This window comes from Rhinolophus ferrumequinum, chromosome 6 (genome assembly GCF_004115265.2).
Source record: "Rhinolophus ferrumequinum isolate MPI-CBG mRhiFer1 chromosome 6, mRhiFer1_v1.p, whole genome shotgun sequence".
In the NCBI taxonomy this organism is placed as follows: Eukaryota; Metazoa; Chordata; class Mammalia; order Chiroptera; family Rhinolophidae; genus Rhinolophus; species Rhinolophus ferrumequinum.
Genome location: NC_046289.1, coordinates 90,822,274 through 90,842,839, shown reverse-complemented (window position 1 = coordinate 90,842,839; position 20,566 = coordinate 90,822,274).

Below are 20,566 nucleotides of genomic sequence, written 5' to 3'. Positions count from 1 at the left end.
TCCTACTACTGAGGCTTGTGAACTGAAAGCAAATTGTCTGCCTGACCACTTCATTCCTTTGGGTTAGTTGCCACCACGAGATGCCCCATTCCTTGATCCTATCAGATTTCAGGTGAGGAGTTGTGCTTTGGAAAGCTCTCAGTCATGATGGTGGAGTCAAGCCACTTCCACCACTAACCTCCTTCTTGCTTGCTTTTATCCTTCCCATATGTCAATGCAAATTGAATTTCCAAAAACAAGCAGCTCTGCTGTGTGAAACCAGCTTTTTACTATCAAGAAGAGAGCCATTTCAATTAGGTGGGGGCAACAGTGCCCAGTTAATCTCAAGGACTCTTAGGGGCTCACTAGGAGAGCAGGTTAAGGTCACCACTAAGCAGGAGGGTGGATGGACCAGGGTTACACTTGAAGGAAGGTTACTACTGGGTGAATTAGGGCTAGGATTGGATGTGGACATGGCTAGTAGAGTTGGGGAGTCTATGAAGTAGGAGAAATAAAACATTCACTGTCTTTCATTAGTGGTGGTAGGCGAATCATTTTCATAAGACACTAAAAGAAACCTAAAATAAACCTTCCCAAGAGGGAGGTGAAAAAAAAAAGCTACAAAATTTTAGGAACAAGTATCATCATACCATGTTTTAAATGGTTTCCATTTATATACTTTAAATACTAAGCCAAATACGTGAAAAGTTTTAAATATATATTACTTTTACTTAAAATATTCCTTATGAGGGCTGTCTATGTCAGGGGAAAGTATTAGGCATGGGTTATATTTGACTCACAGTAAAGATATTTTCAGCTTTCCTAAGGTTCAAGCCAACAATTCAGATTAAATGGGGCAGGTATGAAATGAAAATAAGCTGGAGTTATTTTACTTATTATCTTCAAAGGACTGTTTTCGTCACCAAAACAGCATTTTCATCTTGCTTATGTTGAATTGTTCAAAAGAACAAAGTCAGTGGCAAAGGTTAGCATGTTGGAGGTATTTCCTCACAAATTAAACCTCTCTGGTGAGTTCCGGTACCACACTCTCTAAACCCAGGGCTCCAAGTCTCCTCAGGGTTTTTCTTAAGGGCCTGTGCACATAGTTTGGTGGGTTGCGTTTACTCTTTGGAGCCTGCCTCCTCATCCAAAAAATGAGGGGATAGGACAAGGCTGGTGATTCTCAACTCTGAATTGAGGTCTTCTGGTGCCCAAACCCTCTTCTGGAGGTTCTGATTGGTAGTTCTGAGGAGTGGTCTTGGAGTTTGTATTTTACCAGGTGATTCTGATGTATTGCTAACGTGTGGAACTACTTGGTAAATGATATCGTATTCCTTTTAAAGATGGCTGTGGATTTGGCCCAGAGAGAAGAAATTAGAGTCACCTGTGGAGACTTCAGTGCATTTTGGGGGAAGAATTCACCAGTAAGAATGAGACTAAAAGATTTTGCTTTTTATTTTTTTGGCTGACCTGGTACCCGTTTAGCCCAGCTCACTGACCAGTTCAATATCACTATTTCATGACATGACACTCCTGGCATAAAAATCTTTGATTTATGCTTATTTATATGAATAAAACATGTGCTCTTTGCTTACAAATAAAGGAGGAGTTTTATAAATTGGTTTAGGGTTGCAAAAGGAGGGCTGCCATTGTTTTGGTGGAATAACTGATTAGAAATGGAGTTCTGGTTAGGGTTTGGAGTCTGGTCCAAGAGAGTATGTGATCTTCCCTTCATCCTTTCCAGCACTAAATTGTAAAAAAAAAAAAAAAAAAAATCTACTTGCATTGGGTGAATGTGTTCAGTTGGTGGCAGCAAAGTTCTGTTACAGAAAATTCTGTGAGGCCCTGATCTTAGCTATTTTGAAGAGAGCCAGAGGGAACAAAGCAGCATGTGTAATAACATCCATGTTTTCCGTTGACCTGCAGAACTTTAAATTTATTGCATGAGCTCAGAAAAAGGAAAAATTTGTAAAAGGAAGATTTCTTGCTGCCTCAGTCTAAATCTAGCCCCGTAAATATGTTATCTCCAAATTCAGTAGTGTAGCATCAGCTTCAGATGAAGGATTTAGTCAAGTTGTGATCCCAAATGGTGGGCATCTGAGGATTTACTGTTCATTGTCATGTAAATCTATTAAAATGGGAGCTTTGATCTTGAAATACATCCAGAGAAGATTAATGATTTAGCATCTAGGGAAACCAAGTTTTTTGGTGTGATGAATGGATAAGGAAGGTTTTACAGTTTCACATTGGCAAGGATAAAAATCCAGTACTTGAAAAGCTGTTTTAGCATTTTAGTTTAATGGGAACTGTAATGAGCGCCAAAGAACATTAGGTGGTATCTGATTACTATATTGACTAGAAGGGTTTGTAAGCAATAAGCAGATGGACATAAACGAACAAAAAGGAAATGATAATTGGAAAGTTAGTGCTGTGGACACATAGTGACATTTTGTGGTTTGTGCCACAGTGTTCTGCTTATGCCCTGCTGGTGCCATTAATCATTGCGTCTGTAAAACTGGATGTTAATTCAGGGTCAAATGGCAAATTGAACCCTGAACTGGCCCACAGATGGTCTTGTAGTTGTGCAACTTTATCAAAGTGATTATCATTTAAAATGATTCTTGCTTTTGGAGTAACTGTCACCATTACTGACACCATAACTGTGAGACGTTGGGGGTAGGAGGAGAAGCCACATATAACTGGAGATAATGGAGACTCAGAAAGGGGCTCCAGCAAAACTGCTTGTGTAGTATCAGGAATACCGACCTTCTAATGAGAGATTACTAACTAGAAAAATGGTTAAAATGGGAAAGCATTCAAGGTTAGCTGTTTAAGTTCTGAATATAAATGTTCTGATAGGGATGCTTTTATTATAATGCTAAGCATGAAAACATCAGATGATTATTAATATTCTAAATTCAAGTTCAGATTGTAATCCTTTTAAATCTCTGTTTAACACTGCTTTGATTACATAAAGGCTTTTTGGAAATAATTTTGTGTTTTGCTATTAAAATAATTTTTGCTTGGCTTGATAATTATGTTAAACTTGATTAAAAGCTTAAAAATGTTAGGTGGTTACTCCTTAACTTCAAAGCACTTGAGGGTTGACATAGTGACTTATAAAGGAAAGTTATCCAATGTGAGCTTAAGGCAAATAGACACCATCAAAGTTGAACAGTCTAGGTTAAAATTTCAATGTAGTTTGGAATGTAACCATGTAAATCCCATTTAAAGTAATGGGATTTTCCAAATTGGAAATACCATTCCATGTGCACAATTTTGAAAATATGTCCTAAAAAATACTCTTACTGTCCCTGTCATCATATTGTCAGTCAGATCAAAGTTTATTTCTTCTTCATATTTAAGTTTTCAAAATACATCGAAGCAACAGAATGTTGTGAATATAAACTTTTCATTCATGAGGACTCGATGACAGTATACTAGAAAAAATTACAAGAAATTTTATAAATGAGATCCCCTTTTTTTATTAAAGCTTATTCTAAAAAGAATATGCTCACAATTTTCTATTTAAACACAAAAATGGATTATTTTATATACTTGCTGAAATTGATGTGATTGTTACTTAGTTTCAAGACGAGCTTCCCGAAATGGACTCTGATTGAATCAATAGATACAATTAAATATTGAACATTCCAGATTAAAATTTCAAAGTACTTTGGAATGTAAAAATCACCTTAGGAAATTCTGGTTTAGTTGGTCCTGAGATATATATCTCTATCTCTATCTCTATCTCTATCTCTATCTCTATCTCTATCTCTATCTCTATCTCTATCTCTCTATCTCTATCTCATCTATACTATATCTATATATCTATTCTGACAATTAAGTTCGTGAACTTGTTGCAACGATGTTGCTAACCTTTTTTCTTTTTTGATATCAGAGGGATTTTTCATTATGAATTTGTACCAACTGGACAGTTAACCAAGTTTACTATTTGGAAGTGCTGAAAAGGCTGCGTGAAAAAGTTAGGCAACCTGAACATTTTGCCAACAATTCATGGCATTTGCATCACGACAATACACCAGCTCACACGACACTGTCTGTGAGGGAGTTTTTATCCAGTAAACAAGTCCCTGTATTGGAACATCCTCCCTACTCACCTGATCTGGCCCCCAATGACTTCTTTCTTTACCTGAAGATAAAGGAGATATTGAAAGGAAGACATTTTGATGTCATTCATGACATCAAGGGTAATAGAACGAGAGTTCTGATGGCCGTTCCAGGAAAAGAGTTCCAAAATTGCTTGAAGGGTGGACTAGGTGCTGGCGTTGGTGCATAGCTTCCCAAGGGGAGTACTTCAAAGGTAACCATAGTGATATTCAGCAATGAGGTATGTAGCACATTTTCTAGGATGAGTTTGTGAACTTAATTGTCCGACCTCACATGTGTGTGTGCATGTGTTTTATATACGTGTGTGTGTGTGTGTGTGTCTTTATATATGTATACGTATATATGTGTGTATGTATGTATATAAAATCATGACTGATTCTGATAGGCATCAGGGTTGAAAACCAATGGCCCACTGTTTCTAGAGAAGGCACGATTGCCCATGACCATGGCCCACCATAGTTGGTTGATTTCTGTCCTGTTGAGTATTCTGCTGGGGAGTGGCCATTAATATAATTAAGAAATGGGAGTACTTGAGAGTGAAGGTTGCAGATGGATAAGGAAGTTTTTTCTACAGTTTCCCCCCCCAATAGTCTCTTTCCTCTCTTTTTCTCCCATAGCACGGACTGTCTAATGTGTTTTGCCTTGCCTCTTCTCACCTGTACATTGTAAGTACACATATAACAGTGGTCCTAATTGGCTTGTGAGAATCAGTTGCTACATTTTAAGGAAATTTGTGAATATGTGTTAAACACAATCATTGTTAAAAGTAAATTATATAAACTTACAATTAATTTATATTAAGACAAAAGTACTAAATACTCAAAGCACATTACTACCTAATTCTGTTTTTAAGATTACTACCTACTTCTGTTTTTAAGATTTTTATTAAAATATAACTAACATACAATTTTATATTACTTTCAAGTATACACAGTAGTTATTCAACATTTATATACATGAAGAAGTGATTACCATGATAAGTCCAGCAACCATCTGACATCGTACCATGTTAACAGGATATTATTGACTATATTCTCTATGCTGTACATTACATCCCCATGACTTGTTTTATGCCAGGAAACTTGAACCTCTTATTCCCCTTCACCATTTTCTCCTTAAAAGTTTTTTCAATTACAGTTCATATTCCATATTATTTTATATTAATTTCAGGTGTACAGCATAGTGGTTAGACAATTATATAATTTAAGAAGCAACCCCCCCTGACTAATCTAGCATTCTCCTGGCAATACACATAGTTATTACCATATCATTGACTACATACCCTATGCTTTACTTTACATCCCCATTACTGTTTTGTAACTACAAGTTTGTACCTCTTAATCCCTTCACCTTTTTCACTCTGCCCCAGCTGCCCTCCTATAACCCTGACAAATCTAGTACACATACGACACCATACATAGCTGTTACAATATTATTGACTATATTCCTTATGCTATAGTCTACCTCCCATGACTACTGTGTAACAACCAATTTGTACTTCTTATTGCCTTTCCCTTTTTCACCCAACCCCTAACCCTCCCTCTTGTCTGGCAACCATCAAAATGTTCTTAGACCATCAGTCTGTTTCTGTTTTGTTTGCTTGTTTATTTTCTTTAGATTATACACATAAGCGAAATCACATAGCATCTGTCTTTCTCTAACACTCCATTCAGCACAATACCCTTCAGGTTCATCCATGCCACTTCAAATGGCAAAATGGCAAGCCTTCTGTTGCCGAGCAATATTCCATTGTATATATGTACCACTTACTTTTTATCCTCTCATCCATTGATGGATACCCTTTCTTCATGTCTTGCCATTGTAAATAAAGCTGCAATGAACATATGGATGCACATGTCCCCTTGAAGTAGTGTTTTGGGTTTCTTTGGATAAATAACAAGAAGTGGGGTTACTGGGTTCTTCTTCATCTCTTGTTATAGCCTTATTTTAAAGTGTGTTTTGTCTGGTATAAATATTGCCACCCAAGCATTTTTGTTGTTGTTTCCATTTTTAATGAAATATCTTTTTCCCATCCCTTGACTTTAGATCTGTGTGAGCCTTTTGATCTGAAGTGAGTCTCTTGCAGGCAGCATTTGTAAGGGTCTTGTTTTCTTATCTATTCAGCCACCCTATGTCTTTTGATTGGAGCATTGAATCCATTTATACTGAAAGTAATTGTTGATAGATATGCGTAATCGTCATTTTATTATTCACTTTTTTAAATCTTTTTTTTGAAGTCACTTCAACATTTTTTGTAATACTGGTTTGATAATGATGAACTCCTTTAGCTCTTTCTTGTGTGGGAAGCTCTGTATGTATTCTTCAATTCTAAATGATAACTTTGCTGAGTAGAGAAATCTTGGTTGTAGGTCCTTGTTTTACATCACTTTGAATATTTTCTGCCAATCCTTTCTGGCCTGCAAAGTTTCTGTTGAGAAATTAGCTGATAGTCTTATTATGGAAGGTCCCTTGTAGGTAAATAACTGCTTTTCTCTTGCTGCTTTTAAGATTCTCTCTTTGTCTTTAAACTTTGACATTTTAATTTTGATGTGTCTTGGCGTTGGCCTCTTTGGGTTCATCTTGTTTGGGTCTTTCTATGCTTCCAGGGCTTGTATGTCTATTTCCTTCACCAGCTCAGGGAAGTTTTCCGTTATTATTTTTTCAAATAGGTTTTCAATTCCTTGCTGTCTCTCTTCTTCTGATGGTACCCCTATGATGTGAATGTGGTATGCTTGATGTTGTCCCAGAGGCCCTTTAAACTATCCTCATTTTTTTGCATTCTTTTTTCTTATTGCTGTTTTGATTGGGTGTTTTCTGCTACCTTATCTTCTAAATCACTGATTCTATCATCTACATCATCTAATGTACTATTGATTCCCTCTAAAGTATTCTTCATTTCAGTTATTGAAATTTTTATTCAGTTATATTCAATTTTTATTTTGACTGTTATCTTTTTAATGTTTTGTATCTCTGTTTTTTGTTTCCTATCTGTTTGTTGAAGTTCTCCCTGAGATCATTGAGCTTGATCAGAATCAGTGTTTTGAGATCTGTGTCTGGTAGATTGCTCGTCTCCCTTTTGTTTAGTTCTTTTTCTGAAGCTTTGTTCTGTTCTTTAATTTGGGACTTTTTTTTTTTTGTCTCCCCCTTTTGGCTGCCTCCCTGTGCTTGTTTCTAGGTATTTGATAGGGTTGCTATGTCTCCCAGTCTTAGTAGAGTGGCCTCATGTGGTAGGTGTGCTGTGGGGCTCAGTGGCACAGCCTTGCTGGTCACCTGAGCCTAGTGTGTCCCTTGTGTGTGTGGGTGGTGTTTGCCCTCCTGTTATAGTTGAGACTTGGTTACTGTTTGCATCCAAATGGGAAGGATTGACCCTCAGGGTAATTGGTTGTAAGGACTGGCCATGACTACAGTAGAGGAGCTGTGATACAGGGGCTTACCCTATGGAGCAGGATTTTCTTTAGCAGGGCTCTGGTGCCTGCCCAGTCAGCCCTTTGTTTGTGTTGTCCCCAGAGGCAGCTGGGTAATGCTCTTTCTGCATCTAAAGCTGGCCACTGGGTGTGCTAGCCTGGGGCCTCCCCAAGTGACCCCACTACAAGTCAAGTTCAGCCACTGCCTGTGCCCCACCCATGGCCACCTGGCATGTGCCAGAAAGCAATCTGCATATGACCACCACCTGTGCTTGGCATGGAGGTGCCTTGAGAGGCCCTGTCATGAGCTGAGATTGTCTGTCACTAGTGCTTGGCTTAGGGCTGCTCAGACAGAGGAATGGGACACAATGAAGCCTTGTTTGGATTTTGTGAAACTTTGAGAAGTTTTAGAAAAGTCTGCAGCATGAGCCAAGAAAAAACTGTTTATACTGCAAAGCCACTGGAAGCAGCTTGGATATGCCAGAAAGTTTGGTGGGGTGGGGTATCAGGGAATGAGGGCAAATAAATGGTGTTAGCCAAGTTGATGGAGACTCAGATATGGCAGCTGCCTGAGTCTGCACTCCTGGGGAGTGGAGGGCCCAAAAAAGAAACAGTGGTTCTGCCAGCTCCTCTGTCCAGGAGAAAGCTGCCACTCTAGCCCTCGCCATGAAGCTAGATAATTCAGTTCATCCCCATATGCCCCTAGTGCCTTTTGAGCTGCTGCTCTAGTGCTGGAGTTCGGAGTAGGTGAGTCTGCCATGGAGTAAGTCCATGCACAGGCCTTTTAAGAGGAGCATCTGGGAATGCAGGTGCCCTCTGTCTCACTCAGCCACAATCTCCACTGGTTTTCACAGCCAGAAGTTATGGGAACTTCTCTCCCAGGCACTGAAACCCTGGGCTGCAGAGCCTGGTGTTGGGCTGGGATCTCTTACTCCTCTGAGGGGGACCTCTGCAGCTGAGTTATCCTTCCCGAATTTTAATGGTTACATGAGGGTGTGAGACCAGCCCGTTCTGCATCTCTGCCCCTCCTACCAGTCTCTGTATGTCCTTAGTTGTAGGGCTTTTGTTTAGCTAGATTTCAGGTAATTCTCAATGATGCTTGTTCTGTAGTTTAGTTGAAATTTTGTTATGGTCATGAGAGGTGGTAAGCACAGCATTTACATACTCTGTCATCTTGACCAGATCTCCCTCTCCTAATTGTTTTATTACTTTTAACCATTTTATCTGCTCCTCAGGTTATATTTATCAATTAAATATCTGGTGGAAGAGACACTACTGTACATTTCTTCCAAACTTGGCCCTCAGTGGTGTCAAGTTGGTAGCTTGAAATTAGGCAGGTACACCATAAAAATCAGCAAATTGTGTAAATTAGGACTTGATTTCATGTTTTATTGATTGTTTAAGTTTTAAAAGTGATGGAGAATATGTTAAATGCTGATTAAACAAGATGCTTTGTCTGTAGTCATTAAATTATGAATAGCATAGAAAACATGAGGAAATTTCTTCCATTATTCACAAACTATTATCCAATTTAGCCAAGAAGTCAATCACATTGATGACTAGTGAGTAAAGTTCCTGCAGTCTTTTTTAATATTACTTTAGTCTTACTACTTAACATAAATAAAATTATCAATCAACTTTTGTGTCCCAACTACATTCATTTATTAATAATGTGAGTGATTTCTTGCTTGAATTAGATAGTAATCAAGAATATATTCATGTTTTCATTTTGTGACACTAGTTGGAGATATAATTATAAAAATCAATGATGGATTTTCAAAAAATAACAAGTCACACTGAAGTTATAGGTATGTGGAATTTACAATAACCAATATTGTATATTTTATTATTATTTGTAAATTGTATGTTACATATATTTTATATCAGCAAAATTTATAAGCATACACTACACACACATATACATCACAAATTATATATCTTTCCCCAGAGATCTTATTAAACACCAGCTCTTCACTGAAAATAATCCTTGAAGTAGGGTTGGGAAAGTCATTTAGTCCAAATTTTCTGCATTCAGATGTTGGCTAGATGGAAATTTAAAACTGTTCAACCTGTTTAGATTTCATGCAAAGGTGGATCGGCAGCTGCTAATGTTTGATTTCCCTTCCAAAATTTTTATTTCCATTGTCCATGTATTAAATTATAATATTAGAGATTTATTACTTTGGGGTCTGATGCTTTTTGATCTTTTAAGTAGTGGTTTTTAAATGGGAATGTATTTACTGGGAATAACAGTTAAAATATAGTTTTCTGCAAACTATGTAGTTTTTTTCCTTCCTCCTAATCACCTGCTAAAGCATAACTGTAGGTAGTATGGACCAAAGAAACTATATGTTTAATGTTTCCTAGACTAGGATTTGGGAAACTTTGTTTGAATCTTGTGTTAAATATAAATAGCCCAGAGGAGCAAAAATGTAATTCAGCTGTTGGCAGAGCTAGACAAGATTAACAGATAGCAGAGATCAACATCTTGTGGACACAGCCCTTCTTTCCCACCTCCCTCAGGTATCTGAAGCTGAGTGGGATAATGAATCCTGGTAGGTGGCATGCCAAGTATAGCCAAGCTAATTGTAAATGAAAATTCTCTTGACAGTCACATTTAACTACCTGGAAAAGTATTAGAAAGGAATCGTTCCTGTTCCTTATTGCTCAGGCAGGAAATATGCTGTGTCTTCAAGTGCAGTGTTATGAAAATCAGAGCTTGTTCATCTGTTTTGTTTCGGCCAGCTATTTGACTTCCCAGCATGCATGCCCATCTGGCCAGCAATAAAACCTTTAATTTTCTATTCTTGTAGTTTTTACAAAACTATTGGCAGAAAATGAAATGATCATAATTCTGTATATCTGGTTGGTCATTTTCAGCCCATAGGGCTCTTTTCTGAGACTGGTATGGGGTCCTCTAAAAGGCTTACCAGGTGTCCAATCCAAATCAATGAGAACAATCACTCTCTTTCTGTCCAGTTTGCTTGGAAATCAGCAGGTTGTCCTTCAACCATCCAATTAACACCTAATTGCTTTTATTCCAAGGAGAAGGTGAAGGTTGCTAACACTACCAGTTTGGAAGTTTATCTAACTTTTACCTTTTTTTTAATGTAACAACAGATTAATAGCTACCATTTATTGGGCAGCTACTACATGCCAAGCACAATACAGATATTACAGTAAGTTCTCACTTAACCTGCTGTACCTTTTTAGTCCTTACAAAACTGTTTAAGGAAGGTATTACAGACCTACAATCCACCTGAAATCTTCATGGCCAGAGGTGTAGCAGAATTCAAAATTTTTCATGTTTTAGAAAACAGGACATAAAATGCATATACATTGTGGAATAGCATTCCATAAATGATTTTAACATTTCTCCAGCAAAACATTGGAATAGTTTATACTAAGCAAGATCATTTCAATTCAGGCATGTTTTTGCTGCCAAGCGATCTTGAGCCACACTTATGAAAAAAACTCTTTGTTTTTATACCAATTTGGAGTTGGGAAATTGTGGTTAAGCAATTGTGATCTGGTATGTATTTTACAGATGAACAAACTGTTGCTCAGAGGTTAAGTTACCAAAAGTTATTCAACTAAGTGAGTCAAGACTTAAGATTTGATAGAATCCTGAACTGGATCATTATAAAACACCTGCTTTTTCCATGATGTGCCCTCAGAGTAATGTCACATCTTGCAGGCAGCAGTATGCCCCTATAATTACTGATATGCTCCTAAAAATTCAGTATAAATTATGTTTACCAAACCTGGAATTCCTACAGCCAAATCCTTCTGTGACAGAAATAATCAGCCCTCGATATCTGTTAAGTGTATATTTTTTTCCAGCTTCTTTGTTACTAAGACAATATTAAGTGAAGGGAAATTATTTTTCCTGTGTTTCTAATTAAAGTACACTCACCTATTTTTAAAAAATGGCTCATGGGGGTTAAAAAGGGCTCAGAAAAACTACAACTAACCAAATAAATAATATCGTATAGTATTGTTCATCAGATCTTAGAGCTAAAGAGGTGAAATAGCCTGTCTCACTTTCTAAAAAAATTGAAAAGATGATACTGTGAAAAGTCTTTCTCCTCCCCCCTTATCATGGCCACCAATACCTCCTTTACATCCCTCTAGAGGTAACCAATGCCACCATTTTTTTCCCAAAAGGCTCATTTTATAGAGAGGAAAATAACGTGCAGAGAAGTCAAGTCTCTGAACCCAAGTCACAACGCTATAAATTGCGTCCCCTGACTTCAGACACGCAGATTATTTTTCTTTGTAGTACTTATCTCCACCTGAAATATTGTATATTTGTTGGTTTGTTTTTCATTCTCTTTTCCACTAGGATGTAAGGTTCATAAAAGCAAGGTCCTTCACCTATCTTATTTATTGTTGTACCTCTAGCACCTAGAACAATATCTGGCGTGCAACTGGTGGTCACATATTTGTTGAGGGAAGGAGGGAGGAAGGAAGGAAGGAAGCTAATACACAGCAGAACTGGAAGGGAAGAAAGGAACTAGGAATCATAGAGTTCCTGTGATGTGCCAGGAGCACATGTGACAGAGCTGGCATCTGGTCAGCTGTCTGGGACCAGTCACAGCCTGTGCTCTTTATCCCAGACGGCCTCCAAACGAAAGCATGGAGGTTTTCAAGCAAGCCTGGGTTGGCATTCTGGAACCACCACTGAGAGCTGTGGGATCCCACAAAAATTATTTAATTACTCTAAGCTACCATTTCCTAAAATTACACAGCCTATCTCCAGAATTGAGCCACTCAGCCGTGGGACTGTTTGTTACTCAATGAAAGCTTACTGCCACAGTGAGGTGATAGACTTCAAAAGCTTAGCTCAGTGCCTGGCAAACCTAGGAACTCTAAATGCTATTATTAACAATCATTAATTTGATTACTCTGACTCACAGTATAATCTTCTCCTAATCCCACTCACCTGCCAAGTGAGTGTTCCAAAAATACTGCTTTCAGCACGTCATTGTTCTGCTTTGAATCATTACCTGTTTTCCTGACTACAGCTCAGCTTTTGTGTTCCCACCCGCACTTACTGAACTTGATACTTCTGGCCTACGTTCTTCAGTTGCAGCCAGGTTGGCTTCCTTATCATTCCACACATACCACACTCAGTCCTACCTTGGCTGACGCTGGCTTTTCCCACTGAGGATCCTCCCTACTAATCTAAATCTGATGCCTCTTCTAGGCCCTACACCTTACAAAGCACTTGTCTTGAGTTTTCTGAAAACTTTTCACTTGAAAATATTTCCACTTCACTAACATTTCCTGAAATCAAAATGTACTTAAGATTACTTGGGACTGCCTGGGTTATCTTACTTTTGTACACCTGTTCTCCATTAGACTGTAAACGTGTTTAGGATAGGCATTTTCCATTTTGTGTCCATCACACCAAAGTATGATCAACTTTTAGCTGAATCTGGACAACCCTCTGTTAATGTGTCTCTGTGGTCCATCGCCTAAATGATAAGCAGCATGGTGGCGTTAAGAGAGTAAGCCCCGGAGTTAGGCTGCCAGGGTCAAAGACAGGTTCCACCATGGCCTAACTGTTGGACCTCAGGCAATTAATTAACTTCTCTGTGCCTGTTTCTCCATCTATAAAACAGGAAAAATTCTAGTAGCTTCCACATAGGGTTAATGGAAGGGTTACTGGAAGGTAAGTGTGTAAAATAATCCTTGGCACATATGTTAGCTCAATAAATGTTAGTCATTATTATGACACTCTTTATCTAAATACTAAAAGATCTAGGTTTAAAAAGTCTATCAGCAGATCTGCCATCAAGATGGAAGAACAGGTCCTGAACAAGTGCAATTAGGGATCTGGACTGACCACAATTCTAAGTCCGGAGCATGACAAGACTGCCAAAAAGAAAAACAATAAAAAAAATAAAATAAATCAATGAACAATGATGTGGGGGGAGGGTCAGATGGAAAAGGACTTTAGTTGTAGCTGGACATGTTATTTTTTAACAACAACAACACAAAGATGAAGCAAATACAGCTAAAACTCAATATATAGTTAATCTTGGAGATAGACACAAAATGGTTTGGTATAGTATTTTTAGTATTTTTCTATTTGTTGAAATATTTCATAATTAAAACACATTTTTTAAAAGTTAAAGCAATCTTAACCCTATGTTAATTAGAAATACAACACCCATATGAAAGGAATTTAAAGTTCTGAAATGACCAGACAATACTGAAAGTATTGTTCAATTTTGAACAATAGACTTTATTTATTTATTTATTTTGATTGCTTGATATTCTGCCCTTTGATTTCTTTTCTTTATAACATTTTTTATTAGTTTCAGGTGCACAAAACAATGTAATAGTTAGACATTTATCATTTATATCCCTCACACAGTGACAATCCCCCTCCCCCCATCCACTATCCCTCTGACATCACACACAGCTATTACATTTCCACTGTCTCTATTCCTAATGCTGTACTCCGCTTCTTGTACATATATATATATATATATATATATATATATATATATATATATATATATAATTGTAGTTGACATTCATTATTAATCAGCTTCAGCTTCAGGTGTACAGTGCAGTGATCAGGCATCTACATCATCCCTGAGGTGGTCCCCCTAACGAGATAAGTGTCCTTCGGATACCCTACAAAATCTTTACAACATTATTGATTACATTCCCCAAACTGACTTTCATAATCCCGTGACAATCTGTGGTTACCGACTGTGCTTTCCAATCCCCTCACCTTCTCCCTTATCCCCACCACCCCTCCCATCTAGCAACCCTCAGTTTTTCTTCTATGTCTCTGAGACTGTTTCTGATTAGTTCATTCATTTATTCTTTTTTTTAGATTCCACATATAAGTGAGATCATATGGTATTTGTCTTTCTCTGTCTGACTTATTTCACTTAATATAACGTTCTCTAGGTCCATCCATATTGTTGCAAATGGTAAGATTTCTTTCTTCCTTATGGCCGTGTAATACTCCATTGTATAAATTACAATAGTTTCTTAATGCAGTCGTCTACCAATGGGCATTTTGGTTGTTTCCATGTCTTGGCTATGAACAATAGACTTTAAAGGGAGAGAGACCAAGTTGGTAAATGATCTGGAAAGAGCAAAAGATAAAAAATGGAAGAACCCAGAACATTTGCTTGTATATCAGTATTCTTAGAGAGACTACGAGAGTTCTCTTAAAACACTTCAATGCTGTATTACAAAATAAGGAATAGACTTTGGCCCCAGAGAAAGAACAGAGGGGAAGTTGGGCTCATTATAACATAATGCTGCCTAAAAACCAGAACTATTTGGAGATGGAATGGACAGGCTCCACAGGTGGTGAATTACCTGTCACAGGATGTGTTCAGGAGACTGTACAACCTGGATTGTAAAGCAGTGACTATTTATCTGTTTTTTTGTCATGGATCTGGTAAGTGGACACCATTTCTCTCCCCGCCAAACACACAAATATACAATAAAAAAATATTTGCAAATAACTTCAGGAAAGCTCCAAGTAAGAATTCTTGGTAAGAATTTCAAATTAAACTAATATCCAAGGCACAGGAGCAATTTAAAGCTGTATTTCCTTTAGGCATTCCTCAAAAGTTTAATCCCCCATCCCAGTCAAAAGTGATTTTGCCCTTCTGTGAATTTCATTATGGCATTTACTATAAACTGGCATTTACTTATGTTTATCTCGTTTAACAAGCTAGATGTTTCTTAAAGGCAGTGCACCCACCTTTTTCTCATTAATTCACTAAAGGTACATCAAACAAGATTCCTATTTTCAAATCGCTTAAAATCCAGAATCAAATACAAAATGTTAAGTCTGAAAGGGATTTGGGGAATATAAAGCCAATATTCAAATAACCACAACACAAGTCTATGGGACTGAGATAAGGTAAAATAGTGCTAGAGAAAATAAATGGTTGAGGGAGGTTCGCAGGTGACATGAAAAGGCATCTTGTGGTGGTGCCTTCCTTAAGTTTTCTATGAACAATTTTGTAACATTCTATTGACCTGACAAGATGGTCAGCCTTTTGAGTATCTTATTTGTCTGTTCATGCCACCCTGCCATGCTGCAGCCACTATAATGCCTGGTACAGAACAAGTGTTTAATAAATATCTGCTGAATGGTCAATAGAGGTGGCACTCACTGACGCTAGACCCTCAAGGATAAGAGGGATTCTGAGTTATGAGACAAAGGGAAAATTGTTTTTTCTGGTGGAAAGTTAAAGTGTTTCAATAAAGGAAACCAATTAAGGGTACAGTTAAACAACACGCAGTATTTGTGCTATTTCCATTGGAGAAAATAATTTATGTTTGGCATCCTCTCGCTGCAACCTTAGTCCCCTAATTTTGGACCTGCCTGGCCAGGATGCAGGGATGCTCAGCCCACCCGGTCCATCTTGGGATCACCTTATGCTGGCCCCCCCAATCTGGAAGAGCACTGGGATGTAGAACTCTGAGGAGGTGCCCCAAGCCCTTCGCCAACTCCATTCTGGCGGCGGGCGGTGGGGCTTAGCTAGTCACCTCGTGAATACCTCTGGCTTACCTTTCACTTTTTAGACATAGGCTTGGAATTGTCAAAAAAGGTTTGTACCCTAAAATCTACTAAGTAATGGGTAAATGGTGTAAATATGTATTTCTCATTTGTTGAGTGGCTGGGGAAGTGTAATTAAATGATTTTAAGGACAGAAACTAAGACAAAATTCTATTATAATGCAACTGTCTCCTTTCTTGCTATCCAAAAGCTAAACTAGATAAATACATTTTACTTTTAAATTTTTAGTTATGTGTTGGATAGAAGTTATTTTAGTTAGAATTGTCTTACCACTTTTATGCTTTTGCCTGCAATAGTTTGTTTGTTTGTGTGTTTGTTTGTTTATTTTAGTTCATGGACTCTCACATAGAAAAGACCTTAACTGTTCAAACTATTTCGTGCGTAGAGTGGCCATAGCATCTGGAGATACAGATAACATTATTTTAATGCGTATTGTAACATGATATAGATAAACTGTTTATTTTATATTTGTATTTCCAGACTTGATGGTCACCCCTTACAACCTGGAGTAAGCTACACGTAGGGGCTGGTTATGGCTAAAACTAAGGAGACGATGTTTCTCTCCATCTCAAGGTGTCTATTATTTATTTGGGACAAGTAAGGTCCTTGTGTGTTCTGCAGTCACATCACCTGTGGATTTAATTTCGGCAAATTTAGCAAGAGAGAGCAGGAAGAGAAAGTGAGAGAAGAGAGAGAAATGTAAATGATAGGGGTGATTTCACCATTCTGCTGAAGGTGTCTATTACCCAAAGTATGAGTAAGGGAGGTGTTAATCTGTTGTCTTCCTCAGGTGCTTTCAGTTCTTTCAAGATTCCACCGAGTGGAATCTTACTGGCAGATTTTGATTGCAGTGTTTAATGATATGATTTATTAATACATTTTGGACCCCAGACATAAGCTAACTCTTTCATCTGGTGTTTATCCAAAAAGAATAATGTCATCCACACTTAGAAGGAACAATGTGATAGATTTATTAAAAGATGGTATATTAGTCTTCAATGTGGGTCTCCTAAGAGACTTTCAAGCATAATTTTGACCATATTTGACTTTGTCTTATGAGTTATAAAAATTTAAAACCTGTCTAGGAGAAATCAAGTGCGCTGTAGTTATTTTCCTTTTTCTTTTACTATATAGCTATAGTTAACTACATTTAAAAATGAAAGCAATTCTTAATCACTAGTCTCAGGAATCCCAGGTAAGTAGAATTTCTTGGGGGAATTGTCTTTTTTAGTTCTACTGACAGGAAAATATAGAATTTCTGAGAGAAATAAGTTATTTTTCCATGTTGAGCAAAAGTAGGGAGGGAGGAGTTATAGAGAGAATAGAGATCACCAAGGTCTAGTGGGATATTAGGAGTACATAATGCAGAGGACTGAGAAATAAACTTTAAAAAAATAGAGAAGCAGAAAAAGGAAGAGACAGACAAAGGAGAGCATGGGGGTCTTAGAAAGCACATACGTAAGCCAGGAGAAGCAGAATCAAGATTATGGTAACTACAATGTCTGAGCACTGAGCTTGGGGCAATGGGAGTGTGTGAGGCCTTTTAACATACAGCTGTCTACAGTTAAGGTCAGTGCCAACTCAATAGGAGAGAGAGTTTGAGACCCTGCGTGGCAGAGAGTAAAGGCAGAACCGAGAGATGAATTGATCTATTGACCTAATGCAATTTGGCTAGAGAAATTCGGGTTGTAAATAAACTCAGATTTGTTTAGGTTACTTATAGATATAGATGCTTCTGTATTTATAGCTAATGTGAAATGTTTTATTAAAGTGTCCCATAAACTTTAATTATATTCTTCTCTGTGTTCTAAAATGTTCAGTGTCCTGTCTTTATTTCTTAGTGTTTGGAACTCTTCAGTTGTTCCATAACTTTTTTTTAAAGTCTATGAGCTCCTCTTTTATTCCCTTGAGTTCACATGATTCCTTGGCTTGTAAATTGCGAAGACTGTGAGATCAGATTGAGGATAAGTTTTCTGGGTTCCTGGGATAGAGGAAGACCAGTGTGGGAAGTGAAAACACATGGAGGTGCTCATGCAGTACGTATTATATTGTAGTTGCAATGGGTTACCACCAGTTAAGTGACCATGTGATCATATCAATTGTAACCAGCAAAAGAAGTCACACAAAGTCACGGAGGAATTTTAAGTAGGACAGTAACAGAGTTTTATTTACATTTTAAAAAGTTAGCTCCTCCTGCTATGTGAAAGACAGATTGGGGGAGAAAACAATGGGAACAAGGAACCAGGTAGTCCACTGTAGTTGTCCAGGCCAGAGATGATGGTGGTAAAGTTTAGGGCAGTCGTAGTGAGGATGGAGAGAAGCAGGCAGACTGAAGTGTTCTTTAGAGGTAAAGCTTCATAATATCAAAATACTATCTTTTATTTGGTTTAAAAATTAGTTTTAATTATGAAAATATACTTTGGTATGTTATTGTTATAAAGCCAATCTCTCAAAGTTGTTATTAGGATAAACTGAGATAATGTATGTAAAGTCTCATAATAAATGAATGAGCTTTTCAGTGTTGGAGACGCAGTGTGGGCCGTGCAGGTCGTGGAAGGAACACACTCTTTAGCAGTTAGAAAAAGCTGGTTTCCAATCCCTGTTTTACCATGAGCTGACTGAGACCTATGTATGTTCATTATCTATTGCTGTTACCCTCAAATTTAGCTGCTTAAACAACAAATATTGAAGTTCTCATACAGTTTCTGAGAGTAAAGATTTTTGGATAGGCTTAGTTTAGCTAGGTGGCTCTGACTCAGGGCCTCTCATGAGGTGCATTTATGATATGGACCCAGGCTGGAGGCAGCCAAAGGCGTAACTGTAGTTGGAAGCTGCTTCCAAGCTGGCTAACTCACATGAATATTGACAGGGGTCCTCAGTTCCCAGCCACGTGAACTTTTCCATACGGTTGTGTTACGAACTGAATGTCTCCCAACATTCTGCATTGAAGCTTTAAGTGCTAATACGACTGCATTTGAAGATAGGGCCTCTTAGAAGATAAATGTTCAATGAAATCGTAAGGATGGGGCCCTAATGGGATAGGGCTAGTGCCCTCATACAAAGGGGAAGAGTCGCTAGAGCTCTGTCTCTCCACCATTTGAGGACATGGTGAGAAGGCAAGTCAGAAAGAGAGCTCTCACCAGGAACTGAATCAGATGTCACCTTGATCTTGTACTTCCTGTCCTCCAGAACTGTGAGAAATAAATTTCTGTTGTTTAAGCCACCCAGTCTGTGGTATTTTTGTGATAGCACCCCGAACTGACTAGTACAGGCTGGTTGAATATTCTCACGGCATGATAGCTTTGTGCCTCAGAATGAGCCGTCCGAGAGGAAGTTTCCATCAATGTCTTTTATAATCTAGTCTCAGACATAAACAAAAACAACACATTTGCCATATTCTAAGTCAATAAGTCTAGCCCACACTCAAGAGGAAAAGAACTAGACTTGACTTTTGCAAAGAATTTGTGAACATATTTTAGAATCACCATAGAGCTTTTATGTAAGCTTCTTTTTTTTCTTTTATGAAGTAAGGCTAATAAAGTACACTGAAGGATTAAATTAGGTAAAGTGTATATTATTATGTGACTCTAGGTGGCTTCTCAGTAAGTGTTTCCTTCCTTGGTAATTTACAGGTAATCTGGAAGTTAAGAGATGGCCTGTTTTGGGTGACCTCTAAGTATATGTTTTATCCTTCCTATGTTCACGATAACAATTTTTGCTTCAAGTGAAGATATCTTAAACCCTACTTATTTAATTTAATTAGGCATATAAATTTAATTGTAGCTATATTCTTTTCTCTTAGATGAAAATATAAACCTCTCAGGAATTTTCTGAATGTAGAAACTGTTTTATATGTCAGTGATGAATTTTCTTAATTTTATATATATAGGAATTTAAAGAATTAAAATTTAAATTAAAATAATGTATCTAATACAAGTAAGTGGAGATCAGTACTATCTAAAAATAGAAAAGAAATTTATAATTAAAACAGCATCTCCAACTGTAGCCTTATTATTTTAGCATGTTTCCAGCTGTGGTGACTTTACATATCTTCAGGCATAATCACATACCGTGTTTCCCCAAAAATAAGACTGAGCCAGACAATCAGCTCTAATGCGTCCTTTGGAGCAAAAATTAATATAAGACCCAGTCTTATTTTCCTATAATATAAGACCGGGTCTTATATAACATAACATAACATAACATAACATAACATAACATAACATAACATAACATAACATACCAGGGTCTTATACTAATTTTTGCTCCAAAAGATGCATTAGAGCTGATTGTCTGGCTAGGTCTTATTTTCTGGGAAACGCAGTATAAGTATGCATGGAGTGACTTCCATAATGTCCATTCATTCTTGCGTGAACTCTGCATAATTCTGTACCAATCAGAATGTGATTAGAACCTTATTGTCTTGGAAAATTTAACCATATTGAAGTGAGATTCAGGAAGAAGCTTTGACTTTTCCCATTTT